The sequence below is a fragment of the Canis lupus genome, chromosome 7 (assembly GCF_003254725.2).
Source record: "Canis lupus dingo isolate Sandy chromosome 7, ASM325472v2, whole genome shotgun sequence".
NCBI lineage: Eukaryota > Metazoa > Chordata > Mammalia > Carnivora > Canidae > Canis > Canis lupus.
In genome coordinates, this window is record NC_064249.1 from 50,700,636 (window position 1) to 50,712,642 (window position 12,007).

The following is a 12,007-nucleotide window of genomic DNA, read 5'->3' on the forward strand; positions in this document are numbered from 1 at the left end:
ATAGTTACACCTTGGCCTTATGAACATAAGTGACCCTATGCAGCCCCCATTTTAAGAATCTCATTCTCAGATGATCATCACTCACCTTTCCAGCCTACACTCTAATAATCAGATTTAATAAATTTTTGACTTTGACCTCATAAGGACCTATAATTCATTCTGCCACCTTTCCAGTATTCTTCACTCCTTCCTCATGTTCTCGTTTACTGCTTTATTTAACTTAGATTTCATCTTCATTATCATTTCCTTATTTACTTTCAACTCTCTTGATTCTCTTTCTCTATTATACTCACTTGAAAAAAAAAAATAAAGCTAAACTTAGTTAAATCCAGCTCCCAATTACTCTGAGCCCTAGAGCCAAAAACAAAGCAAAAAACAAACAAAAAAACCACATACCATGTTAGCTGATACTACCTTAAATTTATGGTCACCAACTGCACACGGATTTTTGGTATTGCCTGGCAAGACTAAAATATTTCCCCTTCACTGATTGTTTCCTGTGGCTGGAGGTTACTCTCTCCAGATATCCTAATGGCTCTCTTCTACATTTCTTTCTCTGAGAGCTCAATATCACAGCATCAGTGAAATCCATCTTAATCTTTTTTACTTAAATTAGTGTGCACAACCTTATCAGTCACCCCCTAATCCTGTTTTAGCTTTCTCCTAACCTTACTACTGTCTGACATACTATATATTCTACTTATTTATATATTGTGGCCTCTTCAATCACACTTAAAAAATAAGTGTGATGAGGGCAAAGAATTTTCCTAGAATAGTTCATAGTACCTATACTTCTGTTTATATGACTGTCCTAGATTTCTAAGATGAAGAGATCAGTTTCCTTTTCAAACTATCTCAAGTGTTCTGTGGTGACCTCAGTCTCAGGAAACATCATCGACCAATTGATGTCCAAGGACACCACCAAGAAGTTTTAAGCCTTTATTAAAGATGTTATAAATATCTGCATGCCATATTGTAATGCATCTCCTCTTAATTCTTTCCATCTATTTCACCATAATAATCTATAACCCATAATGCACAAACTCACTTAACAGATAGGAAGGCCAATTTGATGATGTTTTCCTACTGCTGGCATATTTTGGCATTCTGTGATCTATAACATTGCTGGTTAATTTGCATGGATTCCAATTTTTAAAATCTTACCCAACTTCCAACTATAATATTTTGCATCACCATTTAAGTTTAAGATGCTAAGCCACTGGGGATCCCTGGGTGGCTAAGCAGTTTGGCACCCACCTTCGGCCCAGGGCGTGATCCTGGAGTCCCAGGATCGAGTCCCACATCGGGCTACCTGCGTGGAGCCTGCTTCTCCCTCTGCCTGTGTCTCTGCCTCTCTCTCTCTCTCTGTATCTCTCATGAATAAATAAATTAAGTCTTAAAAAAAAGATGCTAAGCCACTTAATAGTATATGTCTCTATTTCTACCCATTTGTATATATCAGATGAAGAAAATGAGGTATCTGTCTAGACAGGCATAAAGAACTCCATGGGATGGGAAAAGGTGAAAGTATGAGCAGAACTAAAGGAGAGGGAAAGTATATAGCTTCTGCAAGGTACCCATCTAGAGATGGGAGAGAGAGATTCCAAGATGAAAGGCCACACCTAACCAGGATTTATGTTGGGCAGCTTAGGAAATTACTTCAGAATCAAGTGTAGAAAATTTGCCACCAGAAAGGTCTTTAAGACAAGCATTAAGAAGCAGAAGAGAACTAGAAGATGGGGCAAGGAAGCCAGAAATTAAAAACTGAAGGCTAAATGATGTGTAGAATCAAACTGAGAGAATAAAGGGAAGACCACAATAAGAAAAGGAAGGTTTAGGATGGATTTGAAGCATGTCTTACAGTGATTATGGTGCTCATTTCATTGGTAGGTAACCAGAGCCTATTAGGTGATAGAATGATGTCTTTATTGCATTAGAGTCATGCTGTGTACAAGTTCTCTGGGGAAGATAATTATCGATGAATGTATGAGTACTACCACATGCCTAGGACTAGAGAACACAGTAAATCTTTGATAAAGAAGTGTAACGACATAGTCTTTCTTCATAAGAAGATAATAATCTTGTTATTTAAAAAAAAGGCAAGTTTTATACATGGCATAATCATCAAACTAGCTAAGATATAAAATAACATTTAAATCACATGATAGGAAATAAGGTTACTGATTATCATCAATGACACGATCTAAGTTATATATGGTATCTAGGAACTGTCCTGCGAGGTAGGGGAGATGGTTCAGATAATAAACTTGGTCTTATGTCCCAGAGAGGGATCACCAAGTAGTGAGAATAGAAAAATCTTGACCATGCAGATTATATGTGATATTCAAGCTGCTACATGAGAAATTACTGGGCAGGACTGGTAGGCTGCCAGGTGGTAGTTGCTCTGGGTAACCAATGACTGAGTCATAGTTCAGAAGTTCTATTCAAGGCAACGTAGGGGACACCAGGAACAAAGTCTGATGTTGGGGAATGGCAGGAGCTAGGTTAGCAAGTTAGGAATTATGTGAACACATTGAACTCCAGACAGGAACCTGGGTAGCAAGCCACCATGGGAAAAGGGAGTCCCAAAAGAACTGGTCGAGTTTTTAATGTTGGAACACGAAGCTCTAATGTGCCTCCAGCGCTGACTGTCTGTGGTTTGGTGATGAGATAAGGCTGAGCTGGTTGGTTTGTTAATTTGTTAAAAAAGAAAAGGGTGGGCAGGAATGGCCACTGCTTGTGCAGAGTAGATAATGAAAGCAATACAGACTCAAAGGTAAAGATCAGGGAGGGTTACAGGCATCAAGGAAAGCCCCAGTAAGAAACATGGTTTGAGGCTAACCTTGAAGGATGAGTAGAGGCAGAAAGGCTATAGGAATAAGGGCATGGGGAAGAAAGTATTAAAGTCTCTCAAGTAGACAGCTGGTACAAGCACCTTCAAATAAAATATAGAAGAATATTAAAACCATCATGGCCATGAGATGGTGAGAAGGCTTAGCTGGTGAATGACAGGGATGGCCATACTGCTGATTCATTTTCAGCCAGATCTAGTACTTTGTTGCTGGATTTGGATGTCACTCTTCCTCAGTTCTTATCAGTCTGGCTGGGTAAGCTCTGTGCTCAGGCATGTGCATAAAAGCTCCTAAGGTAAACCCATACACAGTCATTAGGAAAATGAACCAGGTCCCCGGGGAAGCATTGTGATATACAGTGTCTGAGCTTCTTCAATATCCTTATGTAATAAGGTGCCTTATAAATGTTATTAGCTGCAGGTTTTATAGCAAATTTTATGCCATTTTGATTATGATGCTGCTGGATGACAGCTAGTTTACGTTGCTTAAACATCCTCCGTATCTAATGTCGAAAGGAAGCTAATTAGCTATAACCGTGAAAATGGCTGTGTCATGTGAAAAGGAAAGTATGTGGAGTAAATTTCTTTACCCCAGGATTGAGAATGTTATACAATGATTACCTTCAATTTTAAAACATTTAGGCAAGCTAAAAGTCACAGAAAGGAAATTAAAAAATGAGAATGTATAACTGTTGTTTTCTAAATACATTTTTATTTGTAGCAGGCATTCATGACCCAAATTCTTTAATGGCCTACAGCCCAATGAATCACTTTCTCTCGGTCACCAGTTCCATGTGGTTGTATGTTTATTAATGTTTCCTGATGGATCATCAGTCCATATTTCTTTAGAACATCCTCGACAACATATTCAGAACATTATTTAAGACTCATTATTCACTGAAATAAAACATGCAAAAGCACAAGTTGGGTAGTGGGGATATTTTATTAGTGTGCATTTTATTCTAAGTCCCTCATCAACATAAAACACTGTAAAGAGTCTATAAATCTAATTAAGGGCATTAGAATAAGAAAAAATCACTGAGTATTTAGTTAAGATAGGCAAGCCTTATGCAGAGAAAATTCTTTGTTGCAGTTACAAATAGCAATTGAAAAATTATTTTTTAACACTTAAATACAGAATTGACATGCATATGTGTTTGCCATAAAACAAGCATAAGCAAGGGAACCAGGTAAAGGCCTATACTTCCTTTGTTGTAGAAACTACATTTTCATCCAAGAAAGTGATGTCGAAGGTTCAAAGGCATTTACTACAGATTTTCTCATGCACCGTTTAAAAAGTCACTTCTTTAAAAACATCTTTTCCCTTTGTTGATAGGCAAAGAATCTGACCAGCAGGAGGGGTGGGGATTTTGGGAGAAGGGGTAGGAATGGGGATTCCTTTCAAAACAGTTTCTATCATACCACAAATTTGCTTTTAAAAAACTAGAAGTGGTAAACCAGTGGTCTGGATATGGCCCACAGACATATTTATCTTTCACAGCACACTAGTATTTTTAAGCCAAAATGAAAATTGGGAGACCACATATAAAGCCCATTTCTGGCTCTTGTGTAGATCTGGCAATGCTGAGCCTACATTCCTCTATGGCAATGAGCAGCTACCCCCCTAGAAGTAGGCCCTCTGCTCTCCAGCCTGTTGCATCTTGCCCTTCTCTATCATCCCCAGTGTTGATACATGGTTTTATGAGCTGCCTGACCTGGAGGGGCCTTCCCTTTAGGAAATGAGAGACTCTCTACCTACATTTGATAGCTGAGAGGTCACACTCATACACTCATAAATCCTCTCTCAACAGACAGTATTGTTTACTAGTGACTCTCTGACTCCCATATATAAGGAAGTGGTTGGACATTTCTTCCCAAAAAGAAAAAAATTATGAACAGTGAATGTCCATTCTGCCATTGAGGTCATCATGCCTTATTGGATTCTTTGTTAGTAACAGAGACCAATATCTAAACTTCAGAAAACTAATGAATAAATGCAGTTGTCAAACAGACATCTATTGAGCCAAGTCCCTGGGCCATACTGACCTTTCCACAGAGTGATTAAAATGTTAGTTACCTATTTAGTTTGGCTCTAAAATGTCCACTCACATCCAACTTCCTGGTGTTTGACATTCCACAGATAGTGATGAATCCCTTAGAAGAATTTCCCCATGCTTAAAATAAACCCTCTTCCAAAAGCAAGGGAGTAAACTCTGATGTTTTCTGATGGTTCTCTTTGGAAGAGAGAACGAATTCAGGTAGCTTCAGACAGGGAAAAAAGTAGGAACTAATAAGGAGAAAAAGGAGACATCAAAAGGAAACTGTGGGTACACCTGAGAGGCTCAGTCAGTTAAGCATTTGACTCCTAGTTTCAGCTCAGGTCATGACCTCAGGGTCATGAGATCTAGCTCTGCATGAGGCTCTGCACTCAGTGTGGAGTCTACTTGAGATTCTGAACCCCACTCCCTCTGCCCCTCCCATTTGTGCTGTTTCTCTTCTTAGATAGATAAATTTTTTTTTTTTTTAAGGAAACTGTGTGGTACTAAGTACAGTGAAACAAATTTGGTCCTGTCCATTCCCCTTGTTCTGCATGGCCTTGAGCATTTTCATTAGTATCAGAAACTGCAATATGCCATAAAGACTGGAGATTGTTTTTAGGTTGGTGCGGAGCTCACCAGGTAGTGAAAAGACTTAGGGAAGAATTTCACAATTCCTTTTTTTCACAGACCAAATGAGGTAGAGGGATCTTATACACCTTTATATCCAGTTCTGAGACTGTGTAAATACAGGTGACTTGTACAGTATATATACATCTGTGTTAAAAAAAAAAAAAAAAAACTAAACCACATCTCAATATTAGGTCTTCTGGAATCAGTCCATTTATTGAAACACTCTAATTTACCTCTGTCAAAAGAAACCAAATTCAAAAAGTAAGAACATACACCTAACATTGATTTTGTTTAATATCCAGATAAACAGTGGAAAAACAGAAAACAAGCCGATCAACTTAGTGTTTTATGTAAATTGGCATTGGGCTACTTATTTTAATTAGCTTTTTTCCCAAAGTGAGCATTTCGTTTGTCTTGGAGTGGTATATACCTAGTTTGGTGCTCATTCACTTTTCCTGTGAAAGGTGCCCATCAGCACTGCAGCAAATTCAAAGATGACGGAAGCATGGTCTCAGCCCTCAAGACACTCACCAATACCAGACTGAAATAAAACCCATGTACAAGTTGCTGTAACATCATTTGATATAAAGCAAGTGTTATACAAATGGTCCAAATAAAAGAAAAACCTCATATTTTTTAAGGGAGAGTGGGGCCTACCACACAATGCTTGGCACATAGCAGGACTTCAGTAAACTTGTGTTGAATGAATGAATGAATGAATGAGATACAAGATACACTATTCTCAACTGGGTTGATCAGGTAATGCCTTATGGAGGGGTTGAACTACTCAGTGGTCTGTGGAGGATAGTAGAATTTTCACAGCTGGAGGGAGGGTAAATAAGAATACATTCCAGATGGAAGCAATGACATGGAAGAGAGAGAGTGTGAGAGAGCTATTTGAGGAACAATGAACAGACAAAGTTGGCTAATGAAGAATATTGGGAAGTCTAATGGAATAGTAAAACTACAAGTGAGGAGGTAAGTTAGAGACAACCTGTGGCTATAATAGTTACATTATTCCAAACAAAGACAAACTTGAGAATGCTGGCAATGAAGCTTTGTATCAAATATGTATTAAAGAATTTGGGCACACGCATACCAAGACAGATACCTAAACTGTTTTTGGCCTTTTTTTCTTTATTTCTTTTATCTGTGATATCAGACTATTGAAACCCACAAAAGGCCAACAGTATGCATACCAATAAATCAACCCTAGAAGATATGTGGCTAGAATGTATTCGCTATATCCTTTAATTTTCCCTACAGCATCACTGCATGTTTGATTTCAAACACTGGTTAACTTAATTTTTAGAATTGTTTTAACTTACATCTTCAGATACACAAGCTTAACCTCAACATAAATAATCAAACTGGATAATGAGAGCTGTGTAGTCACAGTAAGTTAAGTATCTACCATTTTATGTTTTTAACTATTTTATTGTCGGGGAAATATTTACATAAAATGATCACTGATTGTTAAAAAACAGTAATTTCCCAAATTTTACTTTTAAGTTTTTTCTCATTTGGTGATTGTGCTGTCCTATATGGAGTAATTATGAACAAGCCTTCAAAAGATTAACCACTTAAATCTGACTTTTGAAACAAAGCAGAAAACATACTCAGAGAAGAACCGGTATAGATGTAGACAAATGGGATAGGCAATTTTAAATTTCACATGCCTCTTCTTATGATCTTTGTCGACACCCCCAAATCACAATGGAAAAGTTTAGGAATGCATTCACAGGAACGCCCAGAAGTCAGTTTGGTTAGCTATTCTCAAACTTTGTGGTGAGTTGTCCCTTTAGTTGTTATGATCATTTGTACAATTCAGTTGTTTTACAGGGAGTGGGTTGTCTGTCCCTGGTTGCTGCTTCATCAATGAAATGTTTAATGGTTTTCTCTTGCTCACATAGGACCCCAGTGAGAAATGATACTCCTGAGCAACTTTTGTAATTAAAAAAAGCACGTAGCTCTAGAGTTCTGACCAACTGCCTCAAATTCCAGCAAAACAAACACCCTACGCGCAATCTTTTGAATGCACCAGTTACAAGCCACTACTGATATTTGGCAAAAGAGTAGGAACCTTTTAAGAACAGGTGTTCTGCGATTCATACAGCATCAAAGCCTAGGACTCTAATCTTTCCTGATCATTTTATTTTCTTTATAAATTTCTTTTTCTTTTTTTATTAAATTATTCATTATTCCAGTAAAGATACCAGCTCAGATAAAATGAGAACATTTCCAAAAAAGGGATTTAACTAGCAGAATTAAGAAAGGTATAGACTTTCTCTCTTTTTATTGCCCTAAGTATTTTCCCTTATGTTTAATTATTTGGGTGATGGGGGTGAGTTCTCCTTTAAATAAATATCAGAACTGACCCAAAGAGGGACACAATTTCTCCAAAAGGAGAACAAGAATCCCAATTGTAATATATCCATTAAAATGTCCCCACAAACTGTTCCAATCTAAATTATCTCAGGCTGCTGTGTCTTTCCACCCTTATTGATTTGAAAAATAACAAACAAGTATAAATGACATTTACAGCTCTTAATTGGTGTCATTAGCGGTTCTTATTATTCTGCAGGACAAGCACTAACCCTTTATTGAGAATTCAGTGATGCAGGTCTGCTTGGGACTCATCAGCCTTAAAGACAAGTAATAAAACAGCTGAGTGACTGACTTAGAGCCCTATTCATCAACAAAGGCCACAGGCAGCTGGGCCTTATTTTCCCTTGATTTGTTTTATGCAGTTATTTAGACCTTGGAACTCCAAAAGGAAAAAGGGACAGCAATGGGAGGAATTTGAATTGATTTCTCATACCCTTCAGTCTTAGCAATTCTTGGAGCAAATTTTAGGGTTATTATTTGTGTTGCCATTCTGTGCTTGCTCAATGATAGATTCAACTAGACATAGATGACAATTGGTAGGTAAAGATGGGGACTTCCTCTGTGACCCCCATGTGACGTCATTTTTGGCATCCACCAGGTTTCTAACTGCAGAGATAATGGTTTATGAAGGGGTTTTGCCTCTTATTAGGGTTCAGAGTCTAATCTTGGATTTTCCAGGTTCAGCCATCTATAGGAAGATGTTTGGAGACACATAGCCTTCCCGGCTCCTTGAAGTTATAACTGCTTTCCAGCTGGGCCACTAGCTGGTTCTTGAAAATTAAAAGACCCCGATCTTCTTTAGGCTTCTCATACTTCTGAGCAGGTAAGGGTCAGGGGAGACCTATGTAGGTATTTCAGGGCCAGTCATCCCATCAGGCTTTGAGAGCTCACTGACCTCCCTGTGCAATGATCTATGGCTCCCACATACTTTCTCTTGTGATTGCCTTTTGATTTAATTTAGGCTGGCCGCTTGTTTAGAGAGTTACTGACGTTCTACTTGGATAGCTATGATGAATCAATGTTTGTTTTCCTTTAAAAAAAAAAAAACTTTCATATTAACTGCAAGGTGATTGCATCCTGATAACTAGGTTACTGTTTCTTCTTATGTTAAAAGAAATTTTCAGGAAGGTAACAGAAAATGTGCACCCTTCAGTCTTATAACCCCTGTCTCCATGAGATTGACTGAATAATTGAATGTAAATAGTCGTGCATGAAAATCTAACAGTCTATGAATCAGGTTCCTTATAAATGAGTCGCACAATCCATGTGCAAGGATTTATCTCTTTTAATTTCATAATTAATTTGCCATGGAAATCTCAGCTGAGGAGTAGTATCTGGTTTTGATCTACAACCTCCTTTTCACCTAGCTGCATAAGCTGGACTGTATGAAGCAGAAAGTAGGTCAAGTAGTGCATACTAGGCAAGTGTCTCGATTAAAAGCTGGACTCTGTTCTTCACATTCCTCTTTCCTGCCATTAGACCTTTGTATAATGTTACTGCTCAGCCTTGCTCTCACACTTCCTTGTGGCGGTCTGCAGTCAGCTCAGAATGACATATTCAAATTAATAATCCAAGAATTTGAGAAAAAACATTCTGCATTATATGTGCAGGTTCTATTATATGAGACTGGGGGTTAAAGTGTATATCAAGAAATCAGAGACCATTTGATAAGCTGGTTCATAATTGCCATTCAAAAACTGAAAATATATACATATATTTATATTTATATATAAAAATATATATTCCCGCTGAGTAACATATATACATTTTCTTACAAATATGAAAATTGGATGTAAATTTCTGCCCAGCAGTGAGGTGTTTACATTCCATAAGGAAAGGGTGGATGCCTTTTTTTCATTCTCATTTGCCTGCCAAAACCAGGCTTAGAGTTGTATGTGTTCCATGCTGGAGCCAATGTTATGACTTGTCTATGAAAAACAGGGTATAGGTGACAAACGCAAGCTGTTGTATGCTTCCTGCTGTAGATCTGTGAGCACCCAGGATTCTGTAGTCCTATTTTGGTGTTTAAGTGCAGGAAGCTGCACTTCTCTATCAAGATGGCATGGTGACCAGGGGTGGATCTTTTCTACTCTCCTGTGCAAAGGTCAGTCATGGATCAGAAGATAATCTTAGTCAGTAATAAAAATTCCAAAACCCCAAACCTTGTCCTTCTGGTCTTTCTTTCACTGATGCTAGCAGGAGAGGAAAGATCTTACCTAATCCTGCAGAGCACTTCCCAGTGGCCAACTGTTGACAATCTTCTCCAGAGAGCTACAAGGTAGGCTTGAACAGTACTGGTCTAAGCCATGGTCAAACAGGAGGAGCAGAGGGAGAAGAAGGTGGGTCTCTGTATCAGAATCCACCAATTGTTCTTGGTCTTCAACAGTTTTTTTTCAAGGTTTTACTGTTCAATTGACTGCTCCATTTCTCTGTTTAATTTATCAAAGTTGGTTTTTATGTAGTACTTTCTTCAGACCAGCTTCCTAATATTTACATACTTTTCACATAGATACAGACAAATACAAAGGAAAAAAAATATCTTGGTTGCCCTAATACATCATCAGCAATTAGGCATTCTGTCAAAGTGGTATCTACCCAGAACTTATTAGCACTTCTTAGAAATTACTTTTATTATCAATTACCATCACTATAACTTCTATTTGCCCAGTATTTGCTATGGCCAGGTGCTGTGTTAAATGGCTTATATATGTGATTTCATATAACCTACACTAAAACCTTCAGAGATAGGTATTACTACCCTTAATTAAAAGATGAAAAAATTGAGACTCACGAATATTACATAATTTGCCCAATGCCACACCAGTGGTGAGTAGAGACTAGATTTTAAAGCCTATGCTCAAATTCAAAGCCCATGGTTTTAATCACTATTCTATAGGGTTTTAGCTGATTAGAAACATTAATCCTTAAAAGGGATCATTTTAGACATTCTAAACACAAGGTTCTTAGACCCTTAGGGATATATAGATGAACTTTATGGGACTGTGAGTCCATTGAAAGATAAATATGTGTGCTACTGTTTAAATGTGGGATGGCACTCTGTAGATTCTCAAAAGGACTCTAACACCAAAATGGCTATAGGCCACTAAATTAGTTTTACTGTTCTCAGGTGTTAATGTCAAGAGGAAAACTGCAATCCTGGGTGCTCAGTGCTCAAGTGCATCTTTTCAGACAGAGTTCCTGAGAAGCTGGTGGAAAACATTCACGTGTAGTTGCACACTGTATATTGTGAAACCTGGAGGAGATATACAGTGGTGATCAATGCTTCTTTTCACCATGAGAGGGCAAATGATTTTAGAGGAACACTTTCACATCAGTACATGAAAAGGTGGTTAGACAGGAGGGTTGGACAAAGCCAGAAGCTGATGATGGAAGCAGAGTTGTACAAAGTCTGGAGCACAGGTTCTCAGCTCTTGATGTACAATAGTTATCTGTAAAGTCTTTTAAAAATGTCAATGGCAGGGCACCAAATTCCACAGAATCAGAATTTTGAGGATGGGGCTCAAGTTTCTGTATTTTTGCCACAAAGCAGATTAAGGATTTTTTTTTCTGGTAGATTGCTCTTCCAAGACAGGAAGTACAGGGTCTTTAGGGGAAGAAGGACTATAGATAACTTTCACTGGTGGAATCTTCTCTTGATTTTCATAAACATAAACACACATACACACACACACACACATTCTCTATGATGTCATTTGTCTACTATTTCCCCCTTTTCTCTGTCATTAAACCTATGATACTGTATCTAAATAAATTAATTCATTCTAATTTGTAAATGGCAGAAACTTGATTTGCTACCCTTCCAGAGATATTTAATTTTTAACAGAAATGATGTTCACATGATGAAATTTCCAGCATCAAAATAGTTTGTCTATTTCCTAGACCCACACATCACATTTGCATGGGTATTTATATGTAGGTAACAATGGTTGTGAGGGGCCATTTAATGAATTGGCAACAGTCTGAAAGAGAAGGTGAGTGTAGATATTTCAAGTTTGATCTTTCCATGGTGATTGAAATGGAAATTTACGTGGGATGATCTATTTTAAGAAGGACCTCAGGGATGGTGAACATGGCATTC